The 22,348-nt window shown below is 44.2% G+C and overlaps 1 protein-coding gene across 1 annotated transcript in view; it reads right to left on the bottom strand.

Annotated features, from left to right (window-relative positions):
• The window catches only part of Sdk1 (sidekick cell adhesion molecule 1), a 744,195-nt gene that overhangs the window by 630,261 nt on the left and 91,586 nt on the right, over positions 1–22,348 (bottom strand). The window lies entirely within an intron of this gene.

Raw genomic sequence — 22,348 nt, 5'->3', positions numbered from 1 at the left:
TCCTCTGAGTTATTTGAGGAGGTCTGTGAAGGTCTGGATCAGTTCTAGAACTACCTAAAAGTAGAATAGCAAAGCTTTCACACTGGTATTAAGTTCTATTTTAGCTACTCAGCTTGTACCAAAATAACAGAAAAGTTGTAGAAGACCACAATTTAAATGGGTTACCAGAGTTACTCAACAATCAAGCATCCAATCACAGATTTATGTACCAGGGAAAAATATTCATTCAACTCTTGATTTACAGCAGTCCTTCACAAATGTTCAACAGATAAAGGCCATAAACCTGCCTTCGTGAAGGTGTAAATCAGTGCCACATGAGGTCTGTCCCCCTCATCACTCAAGCAGCAGTGTATAGGGAAAAGGAAGGCAGATCTCCTAGCTTAGTAGTTCTTACAACTTGTCTACTTACTTGTAATAAATAAATAAAACTAACAATTTTATGACTGTGGGGGGAGGGGAACTTATATCTCAAGTTTTAAAGACTTGTACCATAGAGGTGACATAACAGGTACAGTAATAAATCACTGGTTTGGCTAGAAGTAGCTTTAATCAGCCCTTGCTACTTCAGAGAAGATGAAAAGTCGTTATGGTATTGCCAGATATTTTAGGTTTTCTTTTTCTAACAATTAAATATTTCATTTCTGTTGGGAAAATTCTTAGGAAACTACTCTGAACCAGCCAGACTGTCAGCAAAAAAGACAACAAATTGATGCAGTAAGATTTCTGAGACACAGCCTCCTCAATCTCCCATTTCACCTCCACAGTAATGTTAAAGTCTTATGTGTGCATCACTGTGAGCAGATTCCCCGAAACAGCCCCCAGAGTTCAAAATCCCTTGTATTTGAGGGTGGCAGAACCGTGTTTAAATGTTCAAGGGTACGTCCCAAAGACAAGGCTTGCATAAACACAAGCGTCAGCAGGGCCTGGCGGTGCCCTCCTGTAACCAGCACCTGGGAAGCTGAAATAGGAGGACTGGAGTTTCAGGTCAGCCTGGGTACCAAGCCAGACCCTGCCTCAAGAACAAAGAAATACAAGATACCACGTACTTACAGTTCTTTGGTTATTATACATCTGGGCATAAAATAATTTATCTTTTTATAATTCTGTTCCAAATGAGCTATAAAATACCATCCCCAAAAGGAAACTGGTATGTATTTACCAAGAGTCATTTCTTTATGGCTCAGCACAGGCAGAGCAAAGCATACAACAGTGGAGTGACTACTTACAGTACTCACAAAGAACCCAACATTAGAAAGTGGTTTACACGGTCGAATTACAATTTTCATAGCAAGTTAGTTGAGACAGTATCTGTCTGGCCTTCTGGTCTCTGGTTTCCTAAAGGAATTGTCCTAAACCAGTTACTGTTAGGGTTCACCTTCAGAGAAATAAAAATAGGCATAAAAAGCAATCGGTGCCATGATTAAAACACAATTCAGGGTCTTGTGGAGAGGGTGACAGCTCTCACCAACCAAATCACTCAGTGCATGCCACTTATAGTCACCTCCCTGTTGAGTCTGATGACTTCCTAGATTTTCCAAGGGGAAAAAGTTCTTAAGTCACTCTACAATTAATGTATCTGTAGGACAGGTAAGTACGTATTATACTTTCCTGCAGGTGTATAAAACTGGCCTTCCCACTCGTACCCCTGAATGTGTGCAGGATAAAAGGACGTGAGAAAGTTCACATTCAGTAATGTTCAGTAAGTGCTTCACAATGCCCTCTGAAAAGATACCAATTGCTTTTGGTGTTTTTCTCCTGGAATTTAGATTGTTTTTTCTATTTGCAGCACTAGGGTTTGAACTCAGGGCCTCACGCTGGCTAGGCAGGCGCTCTAGCATGGAGCCGTACCTCCAGCCCTCAATCATGTTTTTACATTCGTTCTCCCACATCCTACATGTTGTCACTTTTCTTTCACCTTCCATCCCCTGCCCAACTGTTACACTGCTGAAGTAGGTTTTCAGTCAATTAACTAGGAGTGCGTGTGAACTCAGAGCTTCAGAAAGAAGTAATTTGATATTTTGAAAGGAACACCAGTGTTACTCAGAACAACTGGTGTGCTCTCGGCATTTTTGGTGTCAGTGAACCCACTTAGCCTCACAACCTATGAACATTTACTTAGATTCAAGTTCTGTTGATTGCATATGATCAAATTAGGTTTTTCCTCTTATATTGTGTGGGTTTTTCACTGAATTTTGCCACTGGCTTAACACTATTCTAATTTTTTTTCTGGAAGGATTTTCTGGCATGTCTGCAAATGATCCTTTAAAAGCGTAAGTAAGAGTAGTCTGTAATGTGGAACTCTTGGGTCTGATTCTTTCCCACTTGAAAATAAGACATTTTATTGTAATTAGAAGTATCCAGAATTGTCCCTTCATTTTGGAATCCAGCGATGTCATTAGGTGTTCCTCACTGACAATGGTGATCGGGCTTTACAACTTTTAATTTACTTCCAGGCTCTGAGCCCCACCCAGTCTGCTATTTAGTCCCCTACTCAGCAGCCACACTGGACATGTCCAAGAATTGTTCCCCACACTCAGATCAATCCTTTCTGATATCAGTCTTCCTATTTTATAGACTTGCCACGCTGCAAATTTCATTGAAAAGTATCAGGTTTGGGCTCAAATGTCATCCCTATAATACCCAGCATGGACCCAATTAACAGCCAGGCTACCTGGCTGTCACTCACACTGGGTCTGAGGAAGGAGCACACAGATTCTGCCACACAGCCTCATCATGCAGGACACGGGGCTGACAGAGCAGATAGCTCATCTAGGAAGAACTCCACCTCTTCTAACAGTATCTCAAGTGCTCAGAAACCAAAATACCAAGTACTTACAGTTCTTTGGTTATTACACATCTGGGCACATTTGTCACCATCCTCAGTACTGGGACGGAGGCTGCTCCAGTACTGAGGTTAAGAATGACTCTCATAAACGCACACTATGTGTCATCTTGAAATCAGGAAGAAGAGTTTTACCCATTGATATAACATCCATTATCAAGTCCACAAGAACTCAGTCCCAGCCAAGAGCTGACAGGAAGGTTCTCCCTACTTGGAGGCACCCGGAGTGGTAGACACTTGGACAATGTAGAAAGTGTCTACTGTCCATCCATTTCACTTCACAAGATAATCAGTTTGAAAACTAATTAAACTTTACTTTGAAAAAAATCAATCTGAAACTTAAAATGTATCCATGAAAATTTTAGTCAAAACATTTTCTAGCAGCAAGTAGCAAAAATATAAATAAAATGCAGTTTTAAAAGCTTTGGTCATTGTCACCATCACAGTTATTCAGTGACAAATGATAAGTTTAACAATGATAACTAGAAGCAGAAATATAAAGCAGTAAAAAAAAAAATCACTGATAAAAAGTCTTAATTTACTTTCTTCTCCCTCAGAAAGCCACTTAAACACTGCTCAAAAAAGAGTCATTCTTGACTTGTGCTGGATTCTTCCATGGAGGTTCCCTTTATGTTAAAAGGAATGTAACGACATAATATTCAGTTTCTTCACTTAAAACTTACTATAATTCCTACTTATTACCAAGCCGAATGCTATGCTCTGTAGGAGTCATGCAAATCCCAAAATGAAGTACATCGGCCCCTTCACCCCTTTAGCAAGACTTTGAGGGTTGGGATAAAGCAGACAGACAGACAATAGCAAACAAGCAGGAGTTGTTCATTAGCACCTAACTATGGAGGCCCTCCCCCCTGCACAGGAAAATGACGACCACTCTGGAAGGAAAATTGCAAAGGATGAAAGGTGCCGAGACCATCTGAGCTCTGACTCCTTCCCTGCTGCTGGCAATCCATCAAACTGAGCTGGATGGACGCTCTCTCTCCTAACCTTTCAAAACCTTCAGGTTAAACAATACTTTCGAACTTGCCAAGCCGTGGAAGTAGTGGGAAAACGTGAGGCCAGCATGACAATGCTGGTGATTCTGCTATAAGGTTACCAATGCTTTTTAATTTAAAGGATACCAAAGTAGGTCTTAAGTAGCATTTCATTTTGCTTCTGCCCCAGGGCATTCTTTTCTTCGCCTGTAACTATGCAGCCTCTTCAGCCTGCTACTAACAGGAGGCTCAAGTACCAGAGAACTACTTGGGAAGCCCGGTGCTCAGACAGCACAGTCATGGGACCAGGTGCATTGCTCATTATTACCTACTTCTGAGTCACTGGGGCTTCTCCCATGGCTTGTACATCTTCCAATTTTACTTATTTATCTCTGCTTTTCCACATTTTGCCCTTTTGATTGTGGAACTTGTCTGCAGGGATCGATGTGAGACCATACTGAGCTTAGTTTTGTTCTTTAGAGAAAGCTGTTAATTCTTTTTTAATAGCATTGAACATTGGGAACTTTGGCACTTAATGCACACACAGGTAGTTAGGTAATTATCAATTTAAAAACAGATTACCTTCCGAAAGTGCACATGTAAATCAGCGTCAGAACTAGGAGCACACTCTTCTGAAAGCTCAATGGCATGAAGGACAAGTAGGACAACTGAGCAGCATTCAAAAGTTGACCAAATCCCCCAATGAAGCTCTTGCTGCAGAGAGGCCAGTGTCCAGACAGCCTGACACTGTCCCCAGCTGCAGCTCCTCTGCAGCCCAGCCCCTGAGGGAAACAGCAGAGGCCATGCAGCAGACTTCCTGGAAAGGGTCACTTGGAGGTGAAGGGGGAACAGGTGTCCCAGGTCAGGATGAGACCCCAAGCAGCAAGAGGGGAGCAGCAGAGGGAGTGGCAGTCAATATCAAGTGCTGACTTTATAATCCAGTGTCTACAAAGGCACAGTACAACCTCATGGACAACAACATGGATTCTGAAGTCAGGTGCCTGGGTTCAAATGCCAATGGTGATAGAGCAGGCAATTAAAGTCTGGGAGGTTCACTTTCCTGACCTGTAAAAGGAGCCAGGGCAGCTTCCTCACAGAATCTGCCACAAGGACTCAGTGAGTTAATATACACAAAGTGCTCAGAAGAGGTAGCTGCCACAGTGTGTGTATCTGTAATGCTTGTGAACTTTCACAAGCACAGCATCTGGGACTCAGCACATGCCCTTGCCCACAGCCTCCCCACAACATACCCTGGAAGGTCGAGACCACGAACGTCTTCATGAGGCCATTGCCATTCCATAAGGATTTCAAATTATTTCACGCTTTCTAAAGAGCTAGACTTTAAGGCTGCATTTCAAGTCCTGTTGGGCACAGAGATGAAAGGACACATTTTTTGATGCCACTGGTCTTTTGAAAAAAGGACTGTACTTTGGCTCAGTGATAAGCACAGCAGATCTGAAACATCTGGGTTACTCCTTGCCTTCCCAGAGCACAGTGCTCTAACCTGCCTGTGATGGTTTGTACTGAAGTGAATATTCCATTTTATGCACTGGCCATTAAGAAAAGAAGTCGCAGTACCGTCTTGGATTTACATTGTGTCCTACTGTGACCTGGCCTAGTCTGACCAAGTGTGCGAAGGCAGAAAAACTCAAGAAAATTCACTATCAGTAGAGAAATGATTTGCAAGTGCCCTGATGTTTTATAGTGAGTAATTAGCGCTTGATTTTATTATAACATGTTTTGCAATCTTCCTTCTGTCCCCACCATTCTGCTAGAACTATTTCTTCTAAAATATCTGATGACTTCCTCTTGCCAAATTCAAGTCCATCAGATAACTCTCAGATGCTGGCTTGCCGTGCCTCAGCACTTGATGTCACTACTGGACACCACTATTTTATTCACTCAATAAATCCCTATTAGGCGCCAACTGCATGCCAGGACCTGTGCTACACAATGAGTACAGCATGAAGGAGATCGTTAGAGCAGTGAGAGGCCACAGATAAATCATCGTGTGACAATTTGCTTATCACGTGGCAAATGCTTCAAAGGGGAAGTGGGGTGGATAGTGCATGAATACACTTTCAGAATTTCTACCTTAGGACACTGAAGCCTCAGCCTAGTTTCAGGGATCACAGGCTGTGTGACACTCCATTGTGTACACTTAAAGAGTTGCAGAGCTTGGCCACAGAAGGGACAAGAAAGAGCTGAGGCAGAAAAGGCAGCTGGACAGTGACATGAGGCTGAAGGCACTCTGATGAGCCTGACAGTAAAAGGAAACAGACGCCAAGGGGCAGAAGGCAGGCAAAGTGTCAGAGCAGAGGCTGGATGGGGGTCAGGAGCCATGAGCCATTCACTCTGCAGGATTAATAGTGAAATCACACACACTCAATCCACAGTTGGAAGAGAACCTCCATCTCCAGGTGCACGCCTCATATCCACTGCCTTTCTGGGTCCTGACCAAGCATAAAGCACTAGACAGATGAGGACCAAACCACAAGGTTCTGCCAGCTCGGTCCCACACACACCCTGACCCAAAGCTTTGGCAGCTGTACTGCAGAATCCAGCTCAGGCCAAGCTCTAGCTGCTGATCTGCAGGCGCAGGTTCCCAGAGCAGGCCTGTGTGATCTGCCCACCCAGAAGAAGGCAAGACACTGGATCAGGGGCCACACAGTCCAGCCTGAGCCTGCAGGGGCACACCTCCCAGTTTCCACTGACTGCCTCAAGGAGGCAGGCAGCTGGCAAGGACAGCCAGCACCTTTGCCTTTTCCTTCATGAAGCATACAAAGAGAGGATGGAGGCCATGTGGAAACTCAATGACTTCACCCATATTAATGTCAAGCTCTGAACTTCACAATTTGCCCTGCCTCTGCCCCGTGGGGAGGATTAATAAAGAGAAAGGAGGCAGGGACTGAAAGAGAGAAAGTGAGATGAACACCTTCCTGAAAGGCAGAAATTTCAGTAACAGTACTTCCAACTCTGATCACAGACATCTTTCTTTCTACAACTACCTGGCTAAGCTGCGTAATTTGACACTTGATACAACAAAGTTGTAAAGATTGATAGGACCCATAATCATCACCTTGACAATGAAGATAAAATCTACTGAGAAATCATAAACTACTCTGCACTTTAGAGAAACAGCAATGACTTCTCTCAGAGAAGTCTTTCCCTGCTTATCTGCTCACCATCTGCTTTATTAGCATGGCATGTCACCTGGCACCACTCTCACCATTACCAGCTTCGTGTTAGGACAACGTTAGCAGAACACAAAGGGGCAGAGCAGAACGTGTGAGCAGAAAGGGGAGAACGACTCAGGTCAGTCTCACCCTCTCCTGTTGCCAAGATAATATAAGCAGGCTAGAATTCATTCAAGTTCATCTTTCAAAAATACATTTTCAGGCTGGGATGTAACTCACTGCTGAAGCACTTGCCTGGCTTGTGCAAGGCCTCTGGATTCGATCCCAAGTACCACAAGTAAAGTAACCAATTAAAATAAAATAAAAATCCACACTTAGGTGCTATGCACATGGAGATCAAACAGTGAAGAAAATAGACCCCACTCCAAAGCAGCATTCGGTCTTGTGATGGACATAATTTGTAAATACACAGTAAGGATTTCACAGCATGGAGCAGCACTGCAGGGTCACTGCTGTCACAGATCAGGGTATGCTCCCCATCTTCTTGTATTTCTGTGTGGCATAACGTGGGTTTATATCCATGGGCAAGGTATAAATAGGACCACTTTGTGTTGGGAGGATTGGGGATGGGGGGTGGAGAGGTTGGTGGTACTGAGATTTGAACTCAAGTGGTTCTACCACTTGACCATGTCCTCAGTCTAAACAGTTGTCCTTCTTGTCTGAACAGGGACTTGAACCCTGGGCCCTTGGATTAAAAGTCTGATGCTCTACCAACTGAGTTAGTTACCCAGGCCCCTCACAGTGTGGCTTTCTTAATCTACATAAATGATGTCATTATGGTTTTCTGCCCCAGTTGAGGTGACACACTTTTGCGTTAAATGCTGCTCCTGCCACACACACCCTGCTCAGTCTTCTACCATGGATCTCTCTCTTGCTTGCTTTCTGACAAATACACATTTGAGTTCCTAGTTCTGCCATATTTTAATAGTGCATCAGTGACCCTCATTTTAACATTTTTGTGGCATACGTAAGTCTTTCTCTACCCCACCTAATCCTTCCAATCTTCTGGTTTCTTCCTCAGTTGCTGTGATGAATGTGTCATAAAAAGCATAGAAGCACTTCCTAACTTTCAGCTAATGTTTTACATCACCTCAAAAAAAGTAAGCAATTCCCAGAAACCCCACTCTTAGCTATGTAATCATGAAAAGTCATAGCACAAATCATGCTTTGTGTCCACACAAAGCATGAACATGCAGAATCCTTCACTATTATTCATAATAGTCAAGTGTTCAGCAAATAATGAGTGCATTCCTAAAGTGTGCTGTCCCCACACAGTTACACTTTTTCCCGCATAAAAACGAATGGGATACTGACATGAAGTAATCTAGGAAACAGAATGCGATAAAAACAGATGTGAAGACCAACAACGGAATATAAAACCAAGATATGAATCCATGTAGCCATGCCAACCTGATTTTTTACAAAGGTGCCCAAACATATGATGGAGGAAAGACAGCCTCTTAACAAACGTCACTGGGAAAACTGGACATTTTCTGCCTGCAGAAAACTGAAACTAGAGCTACGTGCTTCACCCTGTACAAGTGGATTAAGGACCTCGGTATCAGACCTGAAACTCGGAAGCTACTGCAAGAAAGAGCAAACAATACAATGGAACTTACAGACATAGGCAATAGCTTCCTAAATAGACTCAAGTGGTCAACAACTAATAAGAGCAAGGATGGACAAATGAGACTAGATGAAACTAAAAAGCTTCTGCACAACAAAAGAAATGGCCACCATTTGCTGGCCACACATCTGACAAGGGATTAATAAGTAGAATATACAGGGAACTCAAAAAACTAAATTCCCAAAAAAATCAATGACCCAATGAAGAAATGGATAAATGAACTGAACAGATTTTTCAAAGAAAGAAGCCCAAATTGCCAGAACACATGAAGAAATGCTCACCATCCCTGGCCATAAAGGAAGTGCAAATCAAAACCACACTAAGATTCCACCTCACTCCTGTGAAAATGGCTACCATCAAGAACACTAGCAAAGAAAGCTGGCGAGGATGTGGAGGAAAAGGAACCTCATACATTATTACTGGGAATGTAAATAAGTACAAGCACTATGGAAAACAGTAGGGAGGCTCCTCAGAAATCTAAAGTAGAACTGCCATACCATCATCCAGCAATCCCACTCCTAGGGACACACTTCTCGGCCATCCACAAACCCTCCAACACACGTCTTCTAAGACCTGTTCATGTGCGTGGCCACACCTCCAGCTCCCAAACATACATTCTCCTGGCTGGACTTGCAAACACCTGAGTGTCTCCCAGCTTCATCCCCGGTCTCCCCCAGTCTCTGTCCGGAGTTACTCTGTCAACAAGTCAATCTCAGCACCACACCCTGCTTCACCTCCTGCACCTCCTCAGCACAGCGAACGCCCACCTGGGTGCTGTGGCCTGCTACAGCCTCAGGGACACCTGCTCTACCTGCCCACTGCGCCCCTCTACTCCTTGAACCCACAGGCTTACTCGTGGCTCCAGTCTCTGCAACTGCTGTTCCTGTGACCTTTGCCCCCAGGTGTTTCACACATCTCACTCCTTCCTACCATCCAGGTTCAGCTAAAATGTCAGATGGAGACCTTCCACAGAAGGTTCACTGGCACTAAATAGCCTGTCCCCTCCCAAGTGGCAATAACATATCATATTTATTATCTCCCTGGAATTATCTTTTTTTCTCTTTTTGCAGTGCTGGGGTTTGAACTCAGGGTTCACGCTTGCTAGGCAGGAGCTCTACCACTTGAGCCACATCACTGGCCCTTTTTTGTGTTGAGTGTTTGAGATAGGGTCTCATGAACTATTTGCTTGGACTGGCTTCCAACCACAATCCTCCTGATCTCTGCCTCCCAAGTAGTCAGGATTATAGTCGTAAACCACCATGCCTGGCTACCATTGTTACTTACTAGAATATAAGCTCCCAGAGAGCAGGGACATCTTGTCCCTGAATGTGTCTGCAAAACGACATCGTAGGTTTGTGGTAACATGTACTGGGTGGCTTGCTCTGAGCGAGGCGTTAGGTCAGAAGCATAGGAAGGTCACACTCCTTAAATCTTCCAGGCATGGATTACTCATTAACCCAAATAAATCCCTAATTGGCAGTTTATAGCAGGCAGCACAGAAGAGACATTGACTTGGAATTAAAGGTCTTTCACAGTTTACAGCCTCTACAGAAGGCCACCAGGCTATGTCCTTCCAGATCCCGACAGCACCTACCTTTTTCTGTGCAGGAATTACCTACACCTTTACTTGCCTCTGTCAAGGGGCTCACATAAAAGATTATTCTCTCTAGCATTTTGTGTAACAGCAAAGATCAGCCTATCCATCAGTAAGAGGCTGCTAAGTAAATCACAGCGTAGCCATGTAACGGAAGACTGTGTGACACCCTTGAAGAAAAGAATGGAAGCAGCCTCTGCTGATGGTCCACTGCTCATGGACATCTCCAAGAAACATGGCAAGTGAAACAGGCAAGGCACAAAGGTGTGGGTACAGCTTTAATACCATTTGGAAAAGTATCAGGGGAGGAAAACAAGTGCCCTCCCTCAGATGACATAAAACATATGCACGCTGCCTCATGGGAAGGCTCTGAGTCGCAAGGACTTCTCACTGCAGATCTCTTTAAACGGATTCCAACCATGTAAATGTGTTAACTGCTCAGTATTGTATCTTCAAACCTGCTTTCATTTCTATTTTGAATTTCTCCACCTAAATTGGGAGTTTTACTTCATTAACCATGCCTCGTCTCTGTCAATCTTTGTTGGGAATGTCCACATTCCCCCTTCTAATAAATCCTACATCTTTTAACATCATGCAAGTCAAACCTTATTTCTTTGTGACTTTTTCTGTACATACTAAACCCTGTTGGAAGTGATTCTTTTTCTAAGGACACCTGTAGGGACCTGCTGGTGTGCCATCCTCAGAGCGCAGCACTGGTCGCTACACGCTGGCATTTCTTTCTAACACAGATTCTGTCTACTTGCTTCCTGAGCTGCCTCCTAGGATGCGGGCTGGGCCTTGCTCATCTCTACATCCCCCCAGTAGACCCAGGCAATAAACTCTCAAACTTGTCACTCACAGTCCCATCTCTCAGGGCTCAGTGGAAACCGTGCCCCAGGCTAGCCCAGGTCTCTTACACTCTCTGCCCTTTGGTAAGGTGACATGTAATTCTGTCTAGAGGGGACGGTGAATGTGTCATCTTACAGTACCTGGTGGAGAGTACCTGAAACCTTGCAGACAAGGGACCCAGGGATGTCAATCAGGCTAGGGCTGCCAAGGCTCCTAAGTCCACCACCATGCAAGCACATATGCCATCAAAACTGCAGAAAGCCAGAATTTTTTATATAAAAGACATTAGCTTAAGGGGAGTTTACCGAGTCTGATTTATTTTTTGGTTAACTTAGAAACAATGAGTAGGTACACCATACAATTTGTGGTAAATCTCTTCAATATGAAGCTCTTTGGAGTCTGTCCATACACTCCTTAAATGTACTATCTAGAGACCTACTATGTGCTAGGCACCACCTGAGGCGACAGATTCATACCTGTGACAGACACCCAGCTACCATCAAGGCCTCACAGACATGCGGCACATCACACTCCACAGCTCACGGTCTGCAGCTTTGTAGTTATGGTCAAACTAGTGACAGCTTTCTAAGTGTGCAGAGAGCAGAACGGGGAATTCGGGAATGATGAGAAGGCTTGCTGTAGGAAATCATGGCACTAGGAGCTGCTGTCCCAGCCTAGTATTAGCACACTTGTCACCATGGCATGGTGGCAGATCTATTTCATTTCAGACGTGCCGAGAAGTATCACAGATGCACGAGATAGCTGAGCCTTATAGCAGGATCTCTAATTAAGCTGACAAACGTCACATGTTGCTTGCCACTAGGATACTCCATTAGTAAAACATGGATTAGAAAGGGAGGAAAAAAATCAAAGGACTAAATCTAAGCTCCAAATTTTAGCTCCTGATTCATCTACATGACTGAATCCTATGTTCCTGTCTCTTATCATTGTACTTACAGCCAAGGGTTTTTAGCTCCTCATGTCACTAAATTCCACTTAAGATCAAAAAGTCACTTACATTGCCTTTCCTTGGGTCTCACTGTCTTTGGCCTCCAGGCAGCACTCGACAGTGTCTCCAACAGGTCCTTTCTGAAGCCCCTTTGCTGCTAAATGCAGAAATGACCTGATTTTTTCTCTTAGCCTCCTTTCTCCCTCTCTCTTGTCCCCAGTTCGAAGAGCAAACCTCACTGTCACCTTTTGTAGGATTTTCTCTCACAATGGCTAGCATTCAAAACTCCTTCTTGCATGTTTTAAAGGGCATTGTTCACTTAATACTCAGAATAACCCTGAGCCTGCCAGGTGTGGTCCTGCGTGTCTGCACAGGTGGCCTCTGTTGAAGGACACTCACACAAGAGGAGGTGGAAGGCGAGCACAGGTAAGAGCACAGCTCAAAGTGTGACTGCTACTGAGAGCCAGGCAACTTTGGCTGAGCAGTTACAGCACTAGAGCCACATCTCCCTCTTCTGTGAAAGTGCCTAGTGGGTTGGCGGAGTGGCTCAAGTGGTAGAGCGCCTGCCTAGCAAGTGTGAGGCCCTGAGTTCAAATCCCAGTACTGCAAAAAAAAAAGTGCATAGTAACACTTCCTTCCAAAAGAAGTAGGTCTCTAGGTAGTACATTTAAGGATTGGATGGACAAACTGCAAGGAGCTTCATATTGACAAGATTTACCACAAACTGTGTGATTCAATTCTGATGACGATGAGGATAGCATTTAAATACTACTTTTAGATGGCATACACTGTTAAGCACATAAGTGTATCAATTTATTGTGTCCTCTCAAGAATCCTACCATCACACACACCTCTCACAGATAAGGAAACTGAGGCAGAGATGGCATGTTTGCAAAGCACTTATCACAGTACACAGTACACTTACCTTTCTCAAGGATACAACCCATCAACTATACAGCTTCATTTACTTAAATTCTGCAAGGACATTTCCATATAATTCTTACCAACAAAAACTAAGACTGTCAAAAACCAAAGTCCACATTTCACTCCCTTCTACCACACTACCCCTCCCCATGGAGCTTGGTTCTCCTAGCTCCTTTCTCTGTGTCAACAGCTGCCCCGGGTGCAGCCTAGATCCCTGACGCTCTGTGCTCCTGCCCCCACTGTGTCCAGACCAGCTCCAATCTAGGGATTTCTTTCTACTTGAACTCTGTCTCTGTCTTCGACCCCTGTCCTCTGTCAGAAGCCAGGATTCTGCAGCCAAGCAAACTGTTAAACGTGTGTTTGTGGAATAATGTGTTTTATACTAAATTTTGTGGAACCCAGAGTGGCAACATCTCAGAGCCTCCTCCATAAGGAGCCTCGAAGGCAGTGGAGGAGCAGGACAGGGCAAGACTCCCAGTTGCACAGGCCTTGGCCACAATGCATGATAGGCTGCTATCTGTCCTCAGATTAACAAGAGCACTAGTGGAAGAGCCTGAAAGGCATCCAAAACCAAGATGTAATGGAATCTTAACACAGACCATCATGTGGGAAAGGGGCAACAGAGCATACGAAGATTAATTAGTGAGCTCTCACTGAGATGAAGGGGTAGAAACACCACTGGCAACCTGCATAAGAAGGCAGTGCTAGTATGGGTTGTTGTGGATTTCATCTTAGCTGCCTGACAGGCCAGCACTGTGGGCCTGTGACTGTCATTAGGACTGACAAAATCACTTAACCTAATTAACTAGCTGGGTCTTTAAAATGCGAGGGCCACTGTACATTTGCACTGCCTAATTATTCTAAAAGTGCAAGCTGCTAAACAAATACTGCAAGCCTTTGACAGGTGAACAGCCATTAGAAAATGTGCACTGAGCAAATGGCCATGAAAGGAAGGGAAATTCTCAAGGCAGGGTTCAAATGTGTACTCAACAACCTGCAGTTCTACGGAGAGTGATCTGCAGCACTGCCTGACATACCAAAAGTGAACATTAATTCAAGGTCAGGTCAAATGTTTAAATCTATATAAATGGGTACCTAAGAAGAATGATCACTCCCATATACAAGCAGCAAGGAGCAACCAGTAAAACCTCCTCAGAAAAAATGAGTGAGACACTCAGGAGTGTCGTTTAAGTAGCACCTCTGCAGTCATTTGCGGAATGACATCAGGTTTGGAATTTTGGTCATAGCCTCCTCTGGAAATAATAATCGGAGTCTACATTTTTTAAAAATCAATAAAGCCAACACTTACAGGCCAGTTTAATAGTAATGTGGAATGGAAGTAACATTTTAGTCACAGAGTGGAGAGGTCTGAACCAAAATGGGAGACTAAAGGGCGACATTCAAGTTATGAAGACACTGCCGCTGCTCAGTGCTTCCTGGGTGGCACCTGTGTTTGCCTGCTTTGCCTGCGCTGCTCTAACATCACCATGCACCAAGAGGAGGCCTGTATCTGCCTCCTCGCCCACAGCTTAGGACAGGCTTAGCCCAGAACTGTAATTCACTAAGTGGATGGAGGATTTATTGTTAAAGCTCTCTCTGCCACCACAGCGAGGACCCCATAAGGTGAAGGACTTCTTTCCCCTTGTATACTCAATGTCTACAACAGTGCCTGGCATATGACACCCAGTCACAGAATGACTACATGAAAGAACTTCATTTCCAACTTACCCTGCCTGCAACGTCACAATGCATGACAATACAGGTTTCCTAAAAACATCTAATTTATTAAATGACAGCTGGCTGCTCAATGTCACATTCTGAGATAAGTGTATTTCTGGACATGAGTATACTATGTTTATTGTTCCTTCATTTCACTCATATGTTTTAATCACAGATACTTGAGTATCTGGTTGCTGACCAATCAACCAAGACACTAGTCACAAAAATACCACTTAGCACGATGCGAAGTCCGTGAAGCCTCGCATCATGCAAGACAGCGTTCCCCAAAGCTGTTGTGATTGGCCACAGAAAGAACAAACGTGGGGGGATGGATATCAAAAAGATTCTGAAAATCCCTGCTGGGATCCATGAAATTTTCATATGAAGTTCTAGGAAGCCAAGTGAGGCTCTGAACTAAGGAAAACGAGGACTCCTTTCCCCCATGCGCCACTAGAGTGTTCAGGTATACCAGCATGTAGGTCTCTGGCTAGTTTTTGCTCTGCTCCTACCCAGAGCCAAGGGCACAAGTTGGGGTGAAAGGCTGATCTCTGCCCTCTCTCTACAGCCCACCTGTCAGGTTTACTCAATCGTGCTCATGGGGGTACACCTGGAGTAAGATACTTTCTGCTTATTTTGGTATAAAAGCGGCCTTTCATTACAATCATATTGCTCACACTTTACTAAACAGAAACTCTTCCATTCATCGATTAACCTTACAAATTCTTCTTGTACATTCATATTTGCAAACATATCCACATATAATCCTTCTCCATGTGTGGGCATGTCCTGTGTGGACATTGTGCATGGTTTTTAGGTCACTCAGAAAGAACTTTGATGACGATCAGAGCAGTTCTCTGTAAGTGCCCTCTCTTCTCAAGCCTGCAAACACCAGACATCAGCTCATCCATGTCTGTATGGTCTGGATTGTAGCGCTGTTGACTATTTCATTCCATCCCAGAGAGATCTACAGAGTGAGGAAGCAAGTTACACTGATGACCTGGCCTGCAGTTGAAGGAAGAGGGGCGAGGTCTGCACAGGAGTGTCTGATCTTGACATGCTGTACATGCCAAGGCAGTACAGCAGAGAAGGAAAACATAACTGAACAATGTCTCCTCACACACAAAGAAAAACTCCACAGAGAAGGAAGCACCTGTGCTCCCAGCGTTGGTCAGCTTTCTGCTAGTGTAACAAATACCAGCCTAAAAAGATGAAAGGTTTACGTTGACTCACAGTCTTGGAGGTTGCAGCCCATGGGTGGTTGGCCCCATTGCTTTTGGGTAAGCAAGGCCCTGATGGTAGGGGCACATGGTAAAGAAAGCTGGTCACCTCATGGCAGCCAAGAAGCAAAGGACAGAGAGGGAAAGAAGCAGCTGGGGTCCCAACACCTCTTTCAATGACACACCTCCAATGGCCTCATTTCTTCCACTAGGCCCCACCTCATAAAGGTTCCACTACGTCCCAAGAGCACCACAGGCTGAAGACCAAATTTTCAACACATGGGCCTTTGGAGGACATTCCAGATCCAAACTACAGTCCAACTTCTATACAAGCCTAGGACTCTTTATGTTGTCTGAGCTACCCAAAGAACTTTCCACAGATGTAGCTCCAAAGCCAGGATTCTGGTGCAATACACATATCTGAGTTCTGTGCCAAGAGAAGCTCAGCCAGCTGAGAATCCACTGAGTTCCCATCTAGATGCATAAGCTTTGCAAGATCGAAAGTCATTTGGATTACCCACTTGACCAACTCATTCTAGAGTTTGTGTGGAAAACTAAATGCAGTCAAGTTACACCAAGGACGAGGTAACAACTAAGATCATGGTGGCTGGTGCCTACTCCCTCACTGAACTCCTTACCCATAGCTACACAAGCCTTGGCTCTAGCAAGCTGGCACACCACTGCTATCTGGAGCTTTCTCCTGAACGCATGTGACTGTCACCTCCTGCTCAAAACCCCCTTGTCTACAATACTTCCCCAGCATGAGGTACGTACAAAAGACGAGACAACCGGAACTAAAAGGAGGTAGACTCTGGGGAACTGCGAGAGCACGTCTGGAGCGGAGTATACACTCACACTTCCTGTGTCCAGAAACAACAGTAAACACAGTGGCAGTTCCCAGCGCCTTGCTTCCAATCAGTGCTGTTCTGTCCAGTGATGAGGCAGACACCAAAGGTCCAAATCTTATCCTCAGACCTCAGCCACAATAATGCCAGAATGCGGACACAACCACTAGCATGCTACCATTATTTCTTTAGAAGTATTATTCTAAGACAAAAGAGCATTTCACAAATGAACACTTTGGCCTAGATCTTCTTTAAAAACAAGCAAACCAAGACTTGCCAGAGTCACGAAGGTGGGAGTGGGTCGCCATCTGAGCCCCAACCCTCTGCAACCAGCTCAATTCTCAGAATTCAACTCTTTGCACTATGAATCCTTCTCCATACAGGCAAGAGCTCTGCTCTGCGAGTGTCGTTTGAATATTTCATGTAGTTAGTACAAACTTCCATCTTCTTGTACACACTACAGAGCACAAGATTAACATGTTACAACATTATAAACTTTGTGTTCTTCTCCACTGGAAGCACATCTGCTGAAATCCTAATCACAGCAGCATCTGAAAGGCTCCAATATGGCACCACTGGCCAGGACTAGACCATTCACTAAGGCTGAAGTTGGTGAGGCTCTGGAGAACCTGACCTTACTTGTGTGAAAACACTGACCAACTGACAATTCAGCCCAGAGAAGCTTTCAAAACCAGTGGGAAAAATTTCATAACCTCCAACATTTAAAATCTCCTTTTCCACTGAGTGTTCTTGCACCCCCTCCCCTGCAAAATGTCAAGCTTAAGGGCAGACTAACCAGTAATTCAGGTAAACGAAGCTCACAGACCCCATTAATAATAATGCTAACGAGTCTGCATTACCTGACAGTAAATTCACTTCTGTTTATCAACCATGGTAACGAATAATAAACCAAGCAGAAAAATGTAATTTACCACGAATCAGTGATCACACAACAACGGCAAGAGATCTGTTTGAAGCTAGAAATTTTTCTGTATGGATGAGACATGAATGTAATCTCCCTCCAGTGCAACTTGAAATACACTACTGCGGTACGGACAGATGTGGAGTACCCTGTCCTTCCAGAGCATGTGCAGCGAGTGAGCGAGCGGCCTGGAATCAGACAACACAAGCACAGCGTGACCACCAGGCCACCGTACAGCAAAACACTGCTGTGGTGCTCAGCGTCCCTTTCCTATTATACTGTGTCTTTTTTGCTCTTTATTCACATATGTAGATATCATCTGTCACCTCCTCACAGAAGCTAAGTCACTATGCTGCTGCTTATCAACTGTCTTTAAAGTAGAACCGTGGTGTCTGAGTCCACACCATGTACCCGAAAACTGTTAAACATCACAGTATTCAACTAATGTGAAATGGAAACGACTAAGTGACAATTCTACAGAGTAAGTTTCCAACTTCTACAAAGAAACAATCCATTCATTACTTTTGTGGGAAAAGAATTGAAAAAAAATTGAAAATGAAGATCTCTAAAAGAGCCCCTGTTGAACAAGCTAATGAGAAATAGAGAAATATCAGCTTAGCTAATTTATAATAAACTAAAGTGTGCACAGTTAGATCACTATCAATCAGGACACAGCACTTACACAAGATCCTAAGGTCCCACATGGCGTCACAACAGAAATAAATACTGTTGGGTTCAAGATAAAACCATACTAACTAATAGACTTGATCATGGTGAAACTTAAAAGCACAGTGGTTTCTATTTTTAAACTACACGAATAGGAGGGAAATTGCAATCAAGAAGAAAAACAACGCTGTGATTTATTTAAACACCTCAAAATGTCATCACGAAATGGCCCAGGTGAAAAAAAAAAAAAAGCTACTTCAAATTATTTGCCTTTCGCGATGCATATTCTCTTTTCACTTGGAAAATTTAATTGTGTTTTGTGTGTGACCTTTAAAGCATCATTGTCACAGCTTGATAACATCCAAATAATTTCAATAAAACCTCCGCCACAGATGGGGAGTCATAAAAGCATAATAGAAATACACCAACTTTATAATAGTATTTAGGAGACATTTCTCTTCCAAAACTTAGTCTTCAAAAATTGAATATCATGCTTCCAAGTCAATTTCTTGGGAAGACACAATAACAACTCCTAACCTCCTCCCCCGTCCTCTCTGAATAGCTGAGCTCCCACCTTGAACCCGCACATCCGGCCTTCTGTCCTCCTGAAAGCCTTTCCCAGGAATCAATTAGATTTTACACCTCTCTTTGCACACCTTCCAAGAAAAACCCCCAAGTCACATTTGGCTTTCCCTCTTTAACTTCTTTTTGCATTTCTTTTCTTTAAATGACACTGCATTGTCATTAACGACTCACATAAAAGCTCATCTCACAAACCAGATTGAGTTCCATGAGGGTCAGACCCAGTTTTTGTGCTTCCTTTCTGTCTTGCACAAAAGCTCGCACAGGCACCCACAGAGCCACGCTCATAGGAGAGCACGTGAACCGAAGCCACTAGCAATGTCACACACTGCCTTCAAATCCAGACAGCCAAGTCATGGTGCATTTTAATGGTCTACATTTCTACAAATGCCATCTGCTCTCATTTTGCCAAATATTCAAATGTTATTTTACAACTTCACTTTTTGAGAAACTAAGGGGCAATTTTTATATTTTAATTTTAGTAGACACAAAATCATCACACATAGGCAGTCTCATCCCCATAGTTCAGACAAGTAAACTAAGGCTCAAAACAGAAACTGAGCCAGGCACAGTGGCACAGCTACAAGGAAGGCATAGGAAGGAGAATCTTGGTCTGAGGCTAGCCATGCAAAACCACAAGACTGTACCTGAAAAAATAACTAAAGCAAAGTTAAAGTGATGGAGCACATGCCCAGCAAGCATGAAGCCCTTAGTTCAAACCCCAGTGCCACACAAAAAAAAGGAACTTGACTACACCAATGCAAGTAAGAAGTGACCATGGAAATCAAACTCAGACCTTCACAAACAGTGAACCTGACCATGGCTGGTTTGGCTGCCATGGCCAGGGCCCCTAAATCATTTACTTACTATTCTTAGTAAGTTAACCACAGAGCTACCATTTCCCATAGGTTCAGTACATGAAAAATTGGGGAAGTACAATTTGACCATACTCACGCATTCTCTCAAATGTGTTTTCAAGAAAGCACCATCCAACGGTGGCACTCCCATTTTTAACTCCATGTTGGCTCTCGTTACAGCACAATGTTTTTTAAATGGGAAAACCGCAATTGTTTAACTTTCTCTTTTTCCCAGATGCTATTCCCTTCTGATGTTGCCTCTGTGGTATCAAGTTCAAGTCAGCTGAACTGGAGTGTTGGGTTAACCCCAAATCTTTAGCTGTAGGACCATTCTAGAAATCCCTTGGATACTTGTGTAAGAATTTAACAACATGGAGGATGGGCTTGGCTGAGGTACCATCACCTGCCTGGATATGGGACTCACTGACAGTGCCTCTGTGTGGACACACGGCTTCAGAGCCCAGAGTGGAGCTGAGAGCCATGAGGCCGCATATGGCAGTGGCACCCCAGCGGGGGCAGTGTTAGAGGGCTGCTTGGCTCACCGTGGCACTGGCTCCCATCACTTCCTTCCTCGTGATGAGTCGGGCCAGCTGAGGCAACCCCACGCAGGCCTGGGCAGAGATCTCCCTAAGCAATTCCTCTGCCCATAAAAATGGCTGGGAACGCTCAAGTCAAACCTTGGTTTAGGAACTCTGGTGCCTAAGAGACTTCTCAGCTCGCATGCTAATGTGAATGGCCCAAACCATGAAGTGCTGTGTTACGCGTGTGTTTCAACAATGGAAGAAAAGCCCATGAACCACCACTCCAAAACAAAGAAACAGTCTCCAATTACAACAGATGCTAGCCCCCCAGTGGATACAGTTTCAGCTCCTATGGTCTCAGTTTCCCTAACCAACCACAGTCCACAGACGTTACCAAAAAAATAAATAAATAAACTCAAATAATTTATGACTATAAAAAAACTTCTTGCAGTATGTTCTACTTTAAAAAAATAGCATATGTCCTACTTTTTCTTTAAAAACGAAGCATACAGACGATTCCACACTTTCTGTGGTTTCAGGCGTCCCCGAGAGCCTTGGCACACACTTAGCAGGGATAAAGGGGAGCGACGTTCCTATGTGACACCCCCTCCATACCACAGCCAGCATCTCTAAGGACACCACTGTCTCTTTATAATTTCACGTTCATTTTAAGTTCAACTTTATCTTCATATTGTATGCTTTTAAAATGTGTATCTATGCTTCTGTTCTCTGAGTTGTATGTCAGTTGATAAAATGCCCAACACTGGCTGCAGTCTTCATGGTCCTGCTCTGCTGACTTAAAGCTCATTGTATGGAGGGGGAACTTCTAGAACGGCGACGACCTGGGGGAAAAAGTCTCCACAGAAACAATCAAATGCTGGTGCAACTTTCAAAATCAACTGCTTCCAAAATTCTGGAAACTAACCACAGATATACAACAACCTAAGGCACCCCCCCAGGAAGAATGCTGAGCCTGTGGTAGAACAGCTGGGCTGGTGGCATGTGACTGGCTCTCCGTGTCCCCATCTCTGAAGTCTACAGCAGCCTTCCAACCGCAGTGACTGTGAAAAACGCAGTCCTGTAGACACAGGGGAACAGACCAGTTCAGAAGTCCCCAAAAAGCACAACCCAGAGCACTGTCACTACCTGACCTGTCTCACAGCTCCCTGGGAAAGCCCTAGTCACAAAGTATTATCATTAGTTGATGTCACTCAGGGCTTGCTCAGCAGAAAAAGCCCCATCTCTAGGGCTTTTGTCACAAACAATCAGCTACAAATGATTAACGGCTATTAAGTTTGCCCTACCAGTTGGGCAAATTAAAGTCCAGTCAAAACTTTAAAAGGTCATGAAAAAGTGTCCATGGGGGTACTGGAAAACAGAGAGATTTTCCTAGGGCTTGAGTACTCCATGCACATGGGCATGGATATGTACACCCACGCAAGACCCAAGAGAGCCCCAATGGCTCTCACTTCCGAGGCCTGGCACAGCCAGAAAGACAAGGTTAAGGTAGATGCACACATCACCGAGTGCTGGAGTGCACCCCACACAAACACAGAGCCCCTGAAAACAGCTGGGAGATTCGTTGGCAAAGGGAATTTCAGGAAGTCTTCATGAAATCATTAGCTCATCACTCATCAAAACACGCAGCGTCTTTAATGGCCTCACACAAAGAGACAGGCTTTATAGCATGAGTCTAGAAAGGTCACCTTACAGACAGCAACAGAGATCCCAAAGCACTGAAAATTCCCAAGTTCAACAAAGCTTTATGACACATGCGAAGACATAGGCAAGTTCGGCCCCTGCCCGGGAAAAAGAGAAGACAGAAACTGCCCTTGGGGAAGACCAGGTGTTGGACTTAAGACTTCAAGTCTGCTATGGTAAATATGTTCAAAGAGCTGAAGGAACTCGTCACCAGGGATCAAAGGATGAGAACAATGCCTCACAAAGAACTGTCTAAAGGGAAGCAGAAGCTCTGGGGCTGAAAGGTAGAACAACAAGAAAACACTTACTTCTGGGGCTCAAAGAGCCAGCATTTCAAAAACACC

Source organism: Castor canadensis, chromosome 6 (genome assembly GCF_047511655.1).
Source record: "Castor canadensis chromosome 6, mCasCan1.hap1v2, whole genome shotgun sequence".
Taxonomy (NCBI): Eukaryota; Metazoa; Chordata; class Mammalia; order Rodentia; family Castoridae; genus Castor; species Castor canadensis.
Note: the sequence above shows the minus strand (reverse complement) of the source record. Positions and strands in the feature narration are given on the sequence as shown.